Consider the following 17940-nt stretch of genomic DNA (forward strand, 5'->3'; position numbering starts at 1 on the left):
GCTTCTCAACCTTTTTTACTTTGCGACACACTTAAGAAATTTCTGGATCAACGGGGCATACTGAACTTAATTTCAAAGTGGTAATATAGAAATGTTTTTTACCATTCACTGGTAAAAAGACGGGGGTGGGGGGGTGGCTTTTTTCATATGAATAAAACAATTATAACAAACGTTTAAATTTATTTAGAAAGCAGAAATATTTTGAATGTATTGAGGTTGATTGTGGACAACAAAACTATAGCTATTTACAGAAAATTATGCTTCATGTGTTTCAAAGCATTTCTGTCTAACATGTCACAAAAGTGCACACTGCAATTAAATGATTTATCAAATAATGTTTCAAGAAAGAAGCAAGCAAGGAATTAAAACCAAGCTCCTAACTTCCGTTTGACACTAATTTCTGCAAAGACGTTTGATGTTCGGCTCTATGCTGGAAAGAGCTACACGAAATTCTTGATCCAGGCTCTTTAGAGATGATCTCTTACTGTTTTTTTAAAAATGCGAGGGCTGAGAGGCTGAGTTTGCAAGAATATGTAGTTGAAAATGGTGGCAGAACATCAATAGCAAGACATGAGATAGTTGGATACTCATTTTTAACAAGCAACCAAAATTCGTCCTGAGGCACTTTGCTCAACTTAAGTGTAAGAGTACGGTCGCTCTTGAGGTCCATAAATTATTCTCGCGCCTCGAAGAAAGGTCTTTAACTTATGAATCTGCAGATGAAGAGAATGGATCGCGAATCCAGCCATACTGTTCCATGCTGCTATTCTTGAAATAGTGCTTAAACGTGTCCTGAAGTATGACTAAATGTTCTGCCACCACATTCAGCAGCTTTTCTTCCATGCCATTTTCTTCACATACCATGTTGACGGTCCGTTTGAACATGTCCAATGAGTCACGAACTACTTCTTCTCTTCACAGCTGAATTTTTGATTTGAACCCGTTTGGCTTGGGGCTTGTCCATACATGTAACCCAAATTCTCTCCTTTTCCTTGCATTTTCCGATTCAATTCGTTTAGGTTTTCAAAACTGTCAGCCATGTACGTTAGTTTTGCCAGCCAATATTTGTCTTACAACAAACTGGCGTACTGCATTTCGTTTTTTAAAATCAAAACGTACTTCGTCACTCAATTCAAAAATTCTTGAAAGTACCTCACTACATGAAAGTCAGCGAATCTCTGTATGAAGAAGTAGGGAGTAGTGATCTGCCCGCATTTCTTCGCAAAGTACGGAGAAAAGGCGAGAATTATGCGGCCTCGATTTTATGAAATTTTCGACTTCAACCAAAGCTGACTTCAGCTCATCTGGTAATTAAATCCGTCTGCCATGAGAGCTTCACGATGGAGGAAACTGTATGGTTTTAATTTCTATTTTACTAAGTCTCAGAACCGAGCTTCGAGAAACTACGATAAAAAGAAATTAGTATCGGAACTGGAAAAGAGGAAAACAAAAGCTAAAGCTGGGGCTAAAATTCCTGGGGGATTGGGACGATACTCCCGTTTGCGAAAGATTTCGAAATTTTTTTTGTATAATTAGTTGATTTCCTGGAAATTAAAATCCGTTTTCAAAAACCGAAAGTAAAGCATATCGGCCGTTCCCAAGCGGCAATTCTGTAAGTCACGCTATGTTTTGTAAGACGGCTTGGTTTCTTCCGTGCTCGATAGATGGCGCCACTACTTTTTCATCATTTTTTGCGCTCTTTTTAAAAATGTCTTATGTCTTTTGACGTTTTAACCATGGATAGCTTACTATCCGGCTTTACTTATTCAAATATTAATATTACAAACGATCAAAATGAAAATTTAACTTTCAGAGTAAAAGAAATCACTGATGAAAATTCTGCAAATGTAAGTTTTAAAATTATTTCTTAATTTAATTGCGAATAATCCCGAAAAAAAAATTAAAGCCGATTTAAATTATTGGAATTTAAAAAGAAATGTGACAATCCATGTGCCTATAGGTTTAACGTTCTAATTAATAATTTAATCAACGGTATAAATTGATACAACGATATCAATTAGATAACATTGTATGCAGTATTCGGGCAGGGGGGGGGCAGTACATATATATAGAGTGGAAATGTAAGTCAGAACAGCTCTTTTACAAAAGTACTCCAATAGGCTTTCTAGTTTATTTATTTATTTATTTGCAAAACACACACACACACGGTGAAATTTTTTTGGTGATGGGAGTGTGATCGCTTCCTCTTGGGGGAGAAAGGAACATATTCACCCTTACTTTTATTTACCCATGTTTTGCAGCATTTTTTAAAATTAGTTTTCTGTTTAGTTTGTTCTTTAAGTTTTGTTGTTTTTTTCACCAGTACTTACATGTTCTTTACTTAATTGCTATGTTGGGCCTTTTTAGGTTAAAGATTTTTTAGATTGTATTTGTGTTTTAATAGAAATTGAATTAATTTCTCTTTTAAATGGCTTATACAGATTTAACTTAAATATGCTTGTAAATTTTATACACAGAACTGGTTACAGCAATACAGTGAAGATACAAAACGTACTTGGCGTGTTGCAACAACATATCCGAAATAAGGGATCAGCTATCGCTGTGTGCATAAGACAGACAGAAGAGTTCCTGAGGATGGTCCTTCAAAGCATACAGGATAATGCACCGCTAAATTGACAATTACAATACAAAGGCAAGTTACTTTCAATTAAATGTATATATAATATGTTTATGAAATCCTTCAGCAACTTTCATAAAAAAAATATTTCGAAAGAGTGCTACATGCGATATACCAACAGCCCAGTTATGTCATCCAGAGACTGCGGTGTTGTCCAGTACTGGACAGAGGGGTGTCAATTTAATGAGAGAATTTTTATTACATTTCTATGCACAACTTTTTTTTAAACAATCTTTCTTGGCGAATTACGACTGTGGTGGTTTTTCGAGGGGCGGTTTAACAAGAGGTTTAACTGTAGTTCTGCCTTAGCTCTGGCTTAAGGCAGTAACTTACTCCTTAATACCCAAGAACACCATTGCTGGTGTTTCTCGCTGGTTTTCTTAATTTAATTTAACTGCCAGTTTGTTGGTACTCTGAGCACCAATAAGAGGATATTTGCCTCCAGCATGGTTATTGACTGTTCCAAAGTGATGAGCTCACAACAAGGACAAAACAGTAGCCTTTGGGTGGGATAACCAGGCTGTCTGGCAGATATGCTTGCGGACTGCATGAATAAGACCAGTCTGGTTAGCAGTTTACAATCAGGGGTGTTTGTGAGTTCATCAAAAAATACCTGAAAGTTTCAAAGCGAGAACGGGGGGGGGGGGGGGGGGAGGGGTAACCTTTGGCCCCTATTACTTAAGTACACCTTTGCCGAAGTATTATATAGTTCTGACTCAAAATATTGTATGTACATTTGATTAAGTTTTAATTGGGTTGATGACATTTGTCTTAATGGATAGATGTCCATCTTAAGGTTCTTGCAGGTATATTTGATGAGTATTATATAATTTTAAAAAATTTGCGGAGGTAGGGAGATAAAAGCATAACCAAAAAAAAAAAAAAAAAGACATAATGCCGCTATTTTCGGACATAAAAATACCGGAAATACGCCCGAAAATACCGGAAATTCGGTAAAATACCGGAACACAATCAACCCTGAATTTACAATCCAATACCAGTTTCTGGTTCTCAATTTGCCTTTTTATTTATTTATATTAAGTTGATAAGAGTAATGATGATCTTTCCTTGAAATTATTTTTGAGCTCATTAATCAGAAACATTGAACCATAATTTGGTTTTTAATTTTGATAATATAAGATTTGAGGGGGGGAGGGACAGAATTAAAAGCATGATTATTTGAATGAAACAGAACATAATTTTTTTTCAAAAAAAGATCATTTTCATTTTATGTTAAATGCCCCATTAAAAAAAAAAAAAAAGAGCCAATGTAATTTTTAACATGAAAAGTAAACTTTTGAGCATTAAATATAGTTATACACCGTCATAAAACCTATCGACACTTGATACGGTATCATAGTTTACTTTTTCTTGAATTTCAGCATTAAGATTTTTATTTTTTAATTTAAAAAAAAGATAGTAATTATATTAGCTATGAAGTTTTAAGGTATTTTATTTCTTAATTAATTTGTTAATTACACGTCAATAGGTGCACTGACTGATTACTTTTAATATCTTCTTCTCACACACTAAAAACAAAGCTAAACCGAATTTCTCAACAAAAATATGTTTTATTTCATGAAATAAACAATAAAATAGTGGTGCCATCTAGTGTTCACGCAAGAATTAGCACGTCTACAGAATTACCGCATGGGAACGGTCAATATGCGAAAGGCATAAAAGAGGTGGGGCAGCAAATCCCTCCTCTCCTCTCCCCTTTTTGGGTATATCTTATTGCACATGATCGACAGTGTGAATTGAAAAGTTACAGAACGATACAAACTCTATTCGGTCGTAAATTTAAAATAAAATACGTCAAGGCTCTTTCTTTTTATATAACTACGAAAATACTGCGGCACACCGGGTTCCATGTCGCGGCGCACTAGTGTGCTGACATCTATCGGCTAGCGGCACAAGCAGACAGAAATTAAAAACCAACCCTGAAATGCAAGAAATGTTATCGTTCGCACAAAGCACAAAATTTTTTTTAAAAAAATGAATAAATAAATAAATGAAAAATTAAAACCTAAAAATTCCATTTGTTATAATTCATTAAGAAAAAATTATTTTACTATGTTGTTTTTCGCTTTTGCAAACTATCTATGAATGTCTTTATTATAAAACTAGCGGCCCGTCCCGACCTTATTCGAGTTAAAAAACGATTTATTTTCAAAAAATATTATGCAAAGCACTTTTAGATAATTAAATTTAATAGTAAGCAACATTTTTTGTTTCGTTTTAATGAGGTTTGAAACAAATTGATTTACCTCATTTTTCGATCAAGAGAGAGCAATATATAATTCCCACTGAGCAAATATAATCCAACTCATCTGCTGCAGATGATGTAAGAACAACGCTCTAAGTCTAAATCATACTATTCCGCAGTGATTTTTAATTGGGGTTGAACTCCATTGCATAGGTTAGTCCAGGCCCGTGCTGGGCCTCCAAAGAGGGCAGTGGAGAGACTGGTTGGAGGGCGCTAATTTTTTTCAAATGTATGTTAACACATTAGGGGGGTGGGGGGGAGGCAATTTTTCCTGGAGCACCCAGGTAGCACAAACCATCGGATTTACGTTGGAGAAAGGTTGAAAATGCATCGCAATGGTTGAAAATATGTTTTGGTTAGATATTGTTTTTTTTCATACGCTCATCCGATCGTTCGAAGCATCGGAGGATGGTTTAAAACCAACCTATATCCGACTAAACGCATTCCCAACTTATTTCTAACCTTCGAACCTGTTTCACATTTACGCCCATTTATTGCAAGATCGTTGCTGATTTGCGCGTTCTGCGAAGCGTGCGTAATGCGTCCCATACCCCCCCCCCCCCCGCCTCTGCAGTCTTGTTGAGACGCAGGACGAAAGGGGTGAGGGAGGAGTGCGCCAGGGGCATATATAGCCATTTTCTTTTTCATTCCAGGCATTGGAGTAAACTAAGGGGGGCATAGGGGGGCAAGTGCCCCCCTACTTTTTTTGAGCTATGGGCAAAATAATATTTTGCCCATAGCTCAAAGCACCCTAGTTCTTAAGCAAAGGATTTTTTAAAATTGTTTGTCAAATGATCTATATATTATTTTCAAATGATAATAAAATGTAATTCGCATATTATCAATGCAATTGTCATGAATTATATGCAAAAGATATATCCTTGTCTTCAACCACCAATTAGTAATTTCAACCTATAATTAATCTGCTTTTAAATTGCACCAAGGCAACTGAAGCCCAAAAGAGGCCCATGTACCTGATCGCCTAATCCCGAAGTGATGATGAACATCTCTCCCCCCCACAATACATATAGGCATGTAATCCTAGTTTACTAAATTCAGGTAGTAAACTAGGATTACATGACCAAAAAAAATGAGTGTTTTCGGGAAAGAGTGGAAATGTTGCGGCAAAATTCCGAAGTTTTTCTTAAAGCGAAATTTACTTTTAATCCCTTAATTGGAGCTCACATGAACGAACAACCAACCATGTAATGGACGGGTCAACTAGAACAGTGGTACAACCAGAAAGGAAGCTCAAAGTCCGAGCCCCATAGAATATTTCAGTTGAATGTTTTTTAAAACTATTCTTTATTAATGATGAGAAGACGTCTTTCGAAAACAAAGTAATTTTTAGAAATTGATAGTAATGTTACGGGAAAATCTTAATTTCTTTTAAAAATAAATCTTTGAATAAAAAATATTCAAGAGTAACAGCTTATTGATCAGCAATCACCCCCGCCCCCACCACTCCGTCCTATTTTTTCTCTTTTTTTTTCCTAGTTCGTCTAAAAATAAGAAGAGCCCCCCCCCCCTCCACACACACACCGGAAGCATTATGGAGCATTTGACATTTCATTTTCAGGTTTCAATTTCGCGAATTTTCCAGGGAAAAGCCCCCCCAATTACCGAACATCGAAAATCGCTTAAAATTATGTTTTTGGTGTTTTAATTTCGAAAAATTACTGGCCCTAATATTACAAAATATGGTCAAACAACCGAGTTTTAAGACTTGAATTTCAGAAAATATTCGGGCAAGGGTCCCTATGCCGCCATCCTCCAATACCGTAAGCAGTTTGATATTTTAAACTATAATTAAAAAAAATTTATAAGTGGAATAGCCCCTGATTATAAAACAGTGCTTTAGTTTTTAGCACCATAATTTTGAAAAATTTATCAGGAAAGAGCTTCAGAACCTCCTTCCCGTAAAATCTTCAACGTTTGTTTAAAACTGCGTTTTTAAACTTCAGTGTCGAAAACAGGGGGAGGAGGAATTGATTTCAACCTATAAAAAAAATCGATCGGGGACAGTCATTGGAGCTCCATCCGTTACTCTAACGTCGATAAAATATGGCCTATAATCGCGTTTTTAAAGCTTCAATTTCGAAATCCCGCTGAGACCCCTGTACCTTTTGTCACCCTAACATCAACGAAGAAAGTCTAAAATTGCGTTTTTGCAGCTAAAAGTTTCAAAAATTCGGACTCCTCTTTCCTATCAGTTCTCAATTTTTCTTTTCTTTTTCGATGTGCCCCCCCCCCCCTCGATTTTTTTTTCTGGTTGCGTCAGGCGTCACTGAAGTAGAATATTTTGGTTCATGGCATAGGTCACTAATAGCAAGGTGTATACACTGTACAGATTCTTCATTCCTGGGATTCTGGGAAACAACTTCGGAAAGAAAGAAAATCATTTCCACAAAGTACAGAATTCCTTGCATTTTTTAATTAGTCTATGGAATTATTCGGGAATTAAAAACAACGCAACTTATAAAACGATATCCGTACTTTAGGATTACAAAACGTAAGCAAAACAGTTTGGCGCCAGTGATCATGTAAACTATAAATACAACAACAAAAGAGGATCAGCATATTTTTTGGGAAAGAGTGATACTTCTCCGGATATATGTGCGCATTACTCTCTGTAGCTATGTTCTGTTTAAACTGAATAACGTACATTGCGTTAAAAGTTATGATTTCTTAAATTCATTTGTTTTTTGAAAAAGTAAATTTTTTTTTTTAGAATTTTAGTTGGATGGCAAAATATGAATCAAATAAATTTCCCTTGAAAAAAAAGTTTGCCCCCCTACTTTACATGGCCAAGTTACGCCTCTGATTCCAGGGTCACATACACAAGCACACGTGTCGTACTTGCTCACGGCGGGTGTTCTGTTCTCGCAAGTACTCAAGTCTTCCAAAGTAAATCAATTATTTTTTCCAACTATTTTTCTTCCTTTCAATAAATTTAAAACTAAAAACATTTGTGTGTGTGTGTGTGTGTGTGATTATTAAATGTATTCTACTTTAATTTGTTTTCGAAGCACGACAAATCATTTGGCTGTGCAGGCCCAGATTTTTTCGTTTTAAACTGCTTGAATTTTTTCTACAAATTCGTTTTGGCAGGGGTTTTTAGGGGAAGGTTGTTTCTAGGGGTATTTTCTCTTTTCTTTTCTTTTTTTTTTTTTTTTTGGGGGGGGGGTGTCTTCGATGAATCGAAATTCTTAAAATTTTTGCGCATTCGAACTGATTTTTTTTTTTTTTTTTGATAGATGCCTTATCTAGCTTTTCTAGAGAATTTTGTGAATGCTTAGAATTCGTTTCAGAACTTCGTGTTGTTCCTTTGTTTAACTTCAGTAATTTTAAACGCACAATATTTAAAAATAGTTTGCTAATCATACAAATTACACGTGCAATTTACCATAGAAATAAAATTGTGTCTTTGAATGAACTTTTCTCTGTGATGGATAAAATACATTGAAATTCCTTCCCTAATAATAAAATGAAAAAAAAAAAAAAAAATCAATGAACATGAACTTTTGAATGATATTGGAGAGTATAATAGTTCAGCAAAACAATAAAATAAGTACTTTTCATGATATTCAAGTTTAACCCACGTCATTTTAATTGTTATGAAGATTTACTAACTGAATGTGTATGCGTATGTTTTTTTTTTTTTTAAATTCCTTTTTCAGGTCAAAGCAAAATTGAACCTTCAAACAAGCTAGGTTATTTTTCATGGCAGAATTCTAAAGTAAAAAATTTATTCTGTCTTAAGAATAACCTTGCTGGTAATTAATATTTCCTGAAAAAGAAAAAAAGAAACTAATGTATGCTTATGAAGATAATTTTCGAGTAATTATTCAGAAAAATAAAAGGTAAGAATTTTCAATATCTTAAATTTTTGTTCATATTTTATTGAAACGTTTGTAAATGACAGAGAAATCATAAATTGTACGTCAAATTCAGCCATTTTATCATTTTATGTTAATATGACTGAAAAATTATTCTTTACACTAGCTCTTTTAAGAGCACCTCGTAATACTTGTTTTATTAATGAAATGCTACAGTTATAGGTAACATTGGTAAAAGTAGGTTAAGCGTTGTTTTTTACATCGAAATTACGTTTGGAAATTGTTAGTTTATTGTTGTGTTTTACATTGGAACAACATTAGAAAATGTTGGTTCAGCGTTGCTTTTTACATCGAAATTACGTTTTTAAATGGTTAGTTTACTGTAGTATTTTACATTGGAATAACATTGGTTGAACGTTGTATTTTACATCGAAATTACGTTTGTAAATGGTTAGTTTACAGTTGTATTTTACATTAGAATAACGTTGGAAACTAACCAATAACCAACCGTTGGATAACCGTTTTCCGACGTACCGTTTTAAGGTACGTTCCGACGTAAGATGCCGACGCTGGTCCAATGTAATATGATAACGTTGGGCCAATGTTCGTGTGCTAGCTGGGCACCCAGCTAGCTCTAAATTTTAAGAATTTTGATTCATCGGAGATCCCCCCCCGAAAAAGAGAAAATACCCCTAGAAACAACCTTCCCCTAAAAACCCCTGCCAAAACGAATTTGTAGAAAAAATTCAAGTAGTTTAAAACGAAAAAATCTGGGCATGCACACCCACAATGATTTGTCGTGCTTGGAAAACAAAGAAATGTAGAATGCATTTAATAATCACACACACACACACACGCACACACAAAAAAAAAAAATGTTTTATCTTAGTTTTAAATTTATTGAAAGAAAGAAAAATAGTTGGAAAAATGAATTGATTTACTTTGAAAGACTTGAGTACTTGCGAGGATTCAACACTCGCCGTTAGCAAGTACGACACGTGTGAATGTGTATGAGACCCTGGAATGAAGAAAATGGCTATGCTCCGGCGCACCCCTCCCTCACCCCTTTCAAGTCCTGGGGTCTTAACAAAACTGCAGAGGGGGGGGGGGGGCTTATGGAACGCATTACGCACGCTTCGCTGAACGTGCAAATCAGCAACGAGCTTGCAATAAATGGGCGTAAATGTGAAACAGGTTTGAAGGTTAGAAATAAGTTGGGAATGCGTTTATTTGGATATAGGTTGGTTTTAAACCATCCTCCGATGCTTCGAATGATCGGATGAGCGTATGAAAAAAACCAATATCTAACCAAAACATATTTCCAACCATTGCGATGCATTTTCAACCTTTCTCCAACGTAAATCCGATGGTTTGTGCTACCTGGGCAAGGACATCATATCTGTGGGGAAGTTCTTCCAAATTCGTTTATTCAATTCTTTATTCATCTTCAAAACATATAATTTTGTTCCCTCTTCAAGATTGAAGTAACTCTAATGAGAAAGAAATAAGAAATAATCATATATGAGCATACAGCTCTTTATTCATCTTCAAAACATATAATTTTGTTCCCTCTTCAAGATTGAAGTAACTCTAATGAGAAAGAAATAAGAAAGAATCATATATAGGAGCATACAGCTCTTTATTCATCTTCAAAACATATAATTTTGTTCCCTCTTCAAGATTGAAGTAACTCTAATGAGAAAGAAATAAGAAAGAATCATATATAAGAGCATACAGCTTTGTATTCATGCTAGGCTTATTTAGATTTAATGGTTCCTAAGCTATTTCAGGTAAGTTATCTTTCGTAGTTCGAGCAGCTTTTCTGTCTGTGGCAAAAAAGGCCAGTCATCAATGTTTTTCCTCTTTTTTTTTTCTTCAATGTTTTGTCTCTTCTGATACACAAAGCCATGCTTTACTTTTTTGTTCGGTTTTTAATGTGTACTGCTTAGCCTGACCCTGTTTGAACTGACCTTTAGAGGACACTGTTATAACCAGGGGTTCCAGACGAGTGAATATATTCCCTCCAAGGTGAAAGCATGCTACCCAAAGGTGCAATACTGGCCAGGAAATAGAGCAGAGGAACCAAATAAACATGCAATCACAGAAAGACTTGCTGCGCATGCGCTTTTGTCTTAGACATGCATTCAACCACTTCAATATGGCGGAAAAATGGTGGTTGTATCTATGCGTCTTTCACATTGAATGAAGTACACTATTGGATTAAAACACAACTTTTCTAGGATTAATTATCCGAAATAACAAGTAAGTACAACTTTTGATCACTTTGTAGCTTTTAGGGCTTTCAAACATAGTTAAAAGTATTTAAAAGTGCATTTACTGCTTTTCAGTTACCGTTACTGTCGTTTAGGTTCAGTTTATTGTTATTGTCGTGAAATTTCCATTATTCAAAACGCTACCAAAAATATCTATCACGAAAATATCTATCTAAGAAAACGATTAAGATTTCATTGGTCCGAAGAATTTTTCATTTGCTTTTACCGGCCCGTGGGTCAAGAGAGACCCACACCAGAAACTGAGTTAGAGCACTATCAGATAAATTAAAGCAATGAGCACTTTTTAACTATGTTGAAAACTCTGAAACATGATCAAATGCTGTAATTGCAAGTTTTAATCATTTCCAGTACTGAGTTCAATGTGAAAAATGTCCAAAACGTAGAATATCATGAATCAAAAGAAAACTATTTAAAAAATAATAATAATAATAATACACAACTGTATTCAAAAACGGACACAATACGGGGAAGGGGGGAGGAGGATCTACAGTAAGGGTGCCATTTCTCTCTCTGAAGGTTCCATTTTTTTCACCCCGGCTGCCTGTTTTTTAAAAGGTGCCTGTTTTTCACCCTACTTAGAGGTGCCAATTCGGCTCCGTATTGGGTGCCGCTGGTGAACAAGCGTTTCCCCCTGAAAGGTGCCGAATGCATAATGTAGTTTTAACAGTGGAGGAATTGCAACAAGGGAGTGACGCTGGGCTCCGTTTTTAGTGGAGCGTAGAATATTTCCAACTGTAGGGGGTCCGGAGGTTTCTTCCCCGGAGGAAATTTTGTAAAATAGGTACAAAATTCTGCATTTTGAAACCTTAAGGAGTAATTGAAACAACTAAAATTTCAGGAAATGAATAGGCAAACAAAACTTTCTAAAAATTTTATACTGTTTCACAAATTAGGATAATACAGTGTAAAAATTGTTTTTAGCTCGACAAATTAAGCAATCGGCAAAGAAAAAGGGCAAGGGAGGAGAAAAGATAATGCATTGTTACTTGTTGACATGGGTTTCCGAGGTACAATTAGTTTTTGATCACTGTGCCAACCCATCGACAAATACAACAATGAATTAAATATAAAATGATCAGTAGTAAAAAATGCTTTAAAAGAAATAGCGTACATATTTAGAAAATAAGTAACAGGAGAGTATCATACTGCCTATTTGGACAATTAATAAATGGTAAACACTTGATAAGAAATAAAATTGATGCACACTTTACTAGGAGTTTCAATGACTTCTCTGATTATTTTCACAGACTCGAGAACAATTAAAATTAATTAAGACCGGAATTAAATCTAATATATTGACTTTTTAAAAGTTTTAATTAATAAAATTAAAAAATACTTTAATTGTAATGCAGCAAATGATGTCTCTGTATCGCCTTGTAATATCTCGGCGCCCTGGGCGATTGCCCTGCTCTTCGGACAACCCTGCTGGCAGATCCGTCGTAAGTGACCGCGCACTGGGCGAATATTTTTTTCGCCCGTTTCCCTTACATACCGAGTGGTGGAAAAAGTACCCAACTTTTTCATATTAATTATTAGGTATTTGAACATGTTATCCGAAATCTGTGTGTAACAGACTATGTGTAGACAGAAATTAAATCTAATATATTTTTACGTCAGAGTCAGACGGACGTAAGTGATATAATCGCAACATTACAGGAGAGTGGAAAAACTTTTTTCTTACGCATGCAAATAATAGGACGCGCACTCTTTCAACCCTGGTAAAAAATTGAAAATGATTTTTTTTTTTTTTAAGAATTACTTTTACAAGACTCAATGCGGAATTGGCTTCTACACGCAATGCACTAATGAATGAAAAATAACATTTTTTGGACTTACGTTACTCTGGCTCCGAGGTAGATATTAGCATTCTGAAAATCATTTGTTACAAAGAATAAAATTAAAAAATAAATTAATTAACTGTAATTCAGCAAAAGTTTAGTTTGTTTATGATGCCCTCTCATATCTCGGCGCCCAGGGCGGTACCCCCGCTTTTCCCCCTCTTCGGATGGCCCTGCTCAAGGGCGTCCTAAGAAATGACGACCTCCGGGACCGATATTTACGCCTCCCCTCCACACAGAATGATGTGAAGACTGAACATTTTTATATTAATTATTAGATAATTCAGGAAGCTTTTTGAGAATGATACTTGATATTTCCAGGAAGTGTATAAAAACCATTGAAATGCCGAAAAGTTACACGGAAACACTCAGGAACGTTTCGGAATTTTTTTACAGTGTATCGGCTTAAGCACCATTACGGTCAAAAACAGGATGGAGGTGAAAGTCTCCGGATCGACCCTCCACATCGATGACAGAAAACCCAGACGACTTCCCCACCCTGAAATCTGCAGTCCAGGCCAAGAATATCCCGTTCTATGCCACCCGACCTGACGCTGACCGACCGGTCAAAGCCATCATTCGAGGACTCCCCATCAACTACTCGGTGGATGAAATACACGCAAAGCTGACCGACCTCAAGTTCCCAATACGGAAGGTGATCCAGGTGCATAAGGGAAGGGATCAGGGCTTCGCCCCTATCCCTCTCTTCCTTGTCCTGCTCGACAACCGACCTGAGGCACAGGAGATTTTCAACATCAAAAGGATGTCATACTTCCGAATTGGAGTGGAGCACCAGAGACGCCCTAAGTTCCGGCCCTTCCAGTGCTTCAACTGCCAAGGTTGAAACCACACAGCCCACCAGTGCACCCTCCCGCCGAAGTGCTACCGCTGCGCCGGAGATCATGACAGCAGGACCTGCAAGAAGAGCCTGAGGAGCCCTCCCGATGCATCAACTGCTTTGGAGAGCACGTAGCAATGAGCCGGACCTGTCCGAAGAGACCAAAGCCCCGCCAAACGGCATCCTACGCAGAGGCTGCTGCTGCACCAAGACCGCAGACGTCCCGACCCCCGGACCTCATCGCCAAGTTGATGACTTTCCTCCAGACCCAAGGACTGGCTTAACTCTCAGAAAAAAGATATTCTGACTGCCCCCTCCCTCTCTTTTTCTTTTATTTTTCCCTCCCTCTCCCCAATATTTTGTTTGGTTTTCCCAGGCATCCTAAATGCCTTTAGGATCATTCAAAATTTTTCATTCCCTTCCCTTCCCATTCTTAACATCCATTAAATCGGGGTAAAGATGCGAAAGCACCATAGGCCCAATCCAAAATGTTGACTCCCCCCACCGTTACGGTCGATCCAGGTTGACTAAGCCCCCAAAGGGAGCGAATCAGTCACTGGATGGCTGCAGGACCTGCAATGCTTGGCCCTTGCTTGAAAGCCCCTAAAGGGAGCGAATCAGTCACCGGATGGCTGCATTACCTGCAATGCTTGGCCCTTGCTTGCAATTTTGGTATAGCTTTGGCTTTTGCTTGCAATTCTCGTACAGCTTTGGCTCCAGTTGCTCTAATACTTCTGGAGGTTTCTTGATGAAACAGTAAGATTCTGATCAAATATAATAGACTCTCGTTTTACGCGGTTTCGATTATGCGCGGTTGGAAATTTGACACCTTTATTTTATTTTACGCGGATGAGTTTCGGTTTTACGTGGATGCGGCAATCCAAACAGATAAAATTTTCTCCTCTTTCAAAATCGAAACTCCTAAAGATTACAAATTACGCGTATCAACTGCATTTGAGCGTGCTAATAACCGAGCTTGGGCCACCGGAGACATTTTATGCGATTGGTTCCAGAGCTCTTTCCAGAAGTAAAGTTATTAAACGCATCACACAGTTCAGAACTCACTGGAAGAAGAGCTTTTAAGAGTGACAAAGGAGGCTAAAGCCAACGAGGATACCGACGTAGGTGACGCACAACCAAAAACGTTCACATTAAAACTTTTGAGCCATTCCTAGACAATAGAAATGATCTTTCGAATTTTTTAGTGAAGGAAGATTCTATCATAGAAAAGACACAAATGATCATGGATGCGTTGATGCTCTACAAAGAATTACAGAAAAAAATTCTTAATGACTGCCAAAAGACTATCATATCCTCTTTATAAACAGAATAAGAAATTAATTTATGTTTTCTTTATGCATTTTGTTTATAAAAGTCGAGATAAGTACACATTAAATTTATTATAGAACTAGCTGACCCAGCCACGCCTTGTTGTGGCGAAGTAGTTGGATTAAAATATTCTTTTGCTCAATATTTTGAAAGAATCTAATTAATAATTTTCGTAAAGCTTAAAAAAAATCTGCCCAATTTTAAAACAAATGAGATCGGTAATGTACGTGTTAGCCTGGATTAAGTAATTATTGAATTTAATAAGTACTAACTAAATTTTCAATGGTTAAAGCACTGTACTTACGCTTAGTAAATTTTGCAAGTATGACTTCGGCGAAAAATAAAAAAAATAACTTGAAAGTAATAGTAAATATCGAAACTGATTGTAATATATCAGAACGTAGAAATGAAACATAAACCAACATACACTTTTAAAATGTACACTAACTCTTATTCATCTCAATTTATCTATAGTTTGTAATCAATAACTTCTTTACAAAATACACTAACTAAATTAAAAACATATAAAAATGAAATTTAATCAATGAGGTAGATAACATTGACTTGGAAGTATTGTTTCTATTATTTGAAAACTGAAAATTATCTAAGCAATAAGTTGTGCACAATAATCTTGCTTAAACTGTCTTTTGCTGATACAAAAGGTATGATAGCTTTCCCATTTGTGGGCATGAGAAAAACATGTATGTTTCAAGTCCAAACTGAAAGTAGACATTTTTTGGTCTTGAGATCTATTTATGGTCTTTGCAAAAGCTAAACGAATTGGAAATTGAAGCCTTCCAAATGTGTTTGAAAATAATGAAGCTATTAACGGATTACGTGGCAACACAAACATTTTTCTGTTAAACTTTCCCGTCAAAATTGTTGACTTTTAATGAAGAAACGTGTACCGTTGCCTAATCTAGGTGGGTTTAAATTGCGAAAAAGAATAATGGGTGAACCAATTTTCAACAGGAAATCGTGTAGTCGCAGTCCTGGTGTATCCCTTGTTCAGTTTCAACGGTCAGTAATTGCTCATTTTTCGCAATAATTATAGCTAAGACAGCGTCATTGCACTGTTTTTTCTCGTTGCAAATCAGTGTTAACTAAGTTGGAGGCAAATCGATCTGGTGATAGCACACCATGATGGCTAAATAACGAATTTGAAAATGAAATGCTTAAATCTTCAATCAACATTAAAACTTCATTATACATCTCCGGTGTAAAATCTAAATTTGGACATCGGTGTGCTTGTTTAACTCTATGGAGTACATGTTCAAGCATAAAATTTATATACACTGTAAAAAAATTCCGAAACGTTACTGAGTATTTCTGTGTAACGTGTCGGGACTTCAAAGGTTTTTATCCACTTCCTTGAAAAATCAAGTATTATTGTCAAAAAGTTTCCTGAATTGCTACAAGTTGCAGGAGTGCACACTTCTTACTGGTGTAAAAAATATTTTTAGCTTCCAGTTAAAAGATTAACTTTGCGTATTTATAAAGTGAATCGACTTCAGGTTACATGCGGCCCGTCCATGCTGATTAAGCTCCCAGAGGGAGCAAGGAAGTATGGACTACGCTGCTTTGCAAGTGTTGCAGGCGAGTAAAATTCTCGATGCTTACTTGCAATTCTGACTTAACTTTGGCCGTGCTTGCAATACTGTTTATGGAACTTTCGTAATAAATCAGGAAGGGACTAAGCTATTAATTATACCTGCCAAAATTTACTCTAAAGTTCCAGTGACACGACTGGCTTCAAACGGGAAGATTTCTGAATTTTTCAGGAGGTTTCCAAAATAATTTCAGGAAGGTTACTGAATATTAGCGGAAAATGTTCCTAGTTTTTGCAAGATATGTTACTGGCAGAAATTCGGCATATCAGCTGCCCATTAATTTCCAGGAACGTTTCTGAATCGTTCTTACAGTGTAGGATCAGCACAGAAATGATGATTGTGTTAGATATTATGTCGTCAAAATTGTTTTAAACAGTTGACGAATACTGTTTCAAACCTGCACTAGTAAGTGTTACTCCCAATGACCGTGTGCGACCAATAAATACAGTTTGCGACATGCATCGTGATATGTATTTAACGCTCGACAATTAACGGTCCGCAAATAATCCTGTCTGTTCGGAAATGTTTACCGAAAACAAATGCAAATAAATAAATAAATAAATAAATAAATAAATAAAAGGAAAAAAATCACTTTGTTTTGGATGAAGTTTTGGTCCCAATGTCTTCGCTTACGCACGAGATTGATGAATGTTGTATTCTTTGTTTACGTGGTTTCCGTGATTTTCTGATTTTATTCAACACTGTAAAAACAATTAAGAATCGCCCTGAAAAAGAATTGGCAGCGAATAGGCCCAATTTCTGCCAGTAACATTTTTTTCAAAAAGTAGGGACGTTTTAAACTTAAAGTCAGAAACCTTCCTAAAATTATCCTGAAATCTTTCTGAGGAATTCCGAAACCTCTCCGATTCTAAACAATAATTTCACTAAAACCTTCCGAGGTAACCTAAGTAACAAATGTAACTAAGTAACTAAAGCACATTTTTCATCTCACTGAGAAAGTACCAAAATAATAATCGCAACCATAGTCACTGCTAAGAAGGACTTACAAGCATGCACACAGAATTCTACTTGTTTGTTACTCTTGAAAAGTTACGGAATCCAAAGACTCACTTGCTCTCATTGTTAGTTACGCCAATCTGGACGGGCAATGATGAAGGTATTTAAGTCAATTCCTCACTAAAATTCATTAAACATCCTGAAAACTATCCTGAAATCTTTTTGAAGAATTCAGTAATCAACCTGACTATAAGTCAGTCGTGCTTCTGGACCCCCCCCCCCTGCAGAAAAAACTTCAGTAAGTTTAATACAACAGCTCTACTTTTCCAAG

The sequence above is a fragment of the Uloborus diversus genome, chromosome 8 (genome assembly GCF_026930045.1).
Source record: "Uloborus diversus isolate 005 chromosome 8, Udiv.v.3.1, whole genome shotgun sequence".
Lineage (NCBI taxonomy): Eukaryota > Metazoa > Arthropoda > Arachnida > Araneae > Uloboridae > Uloborus > Uloborus diversus.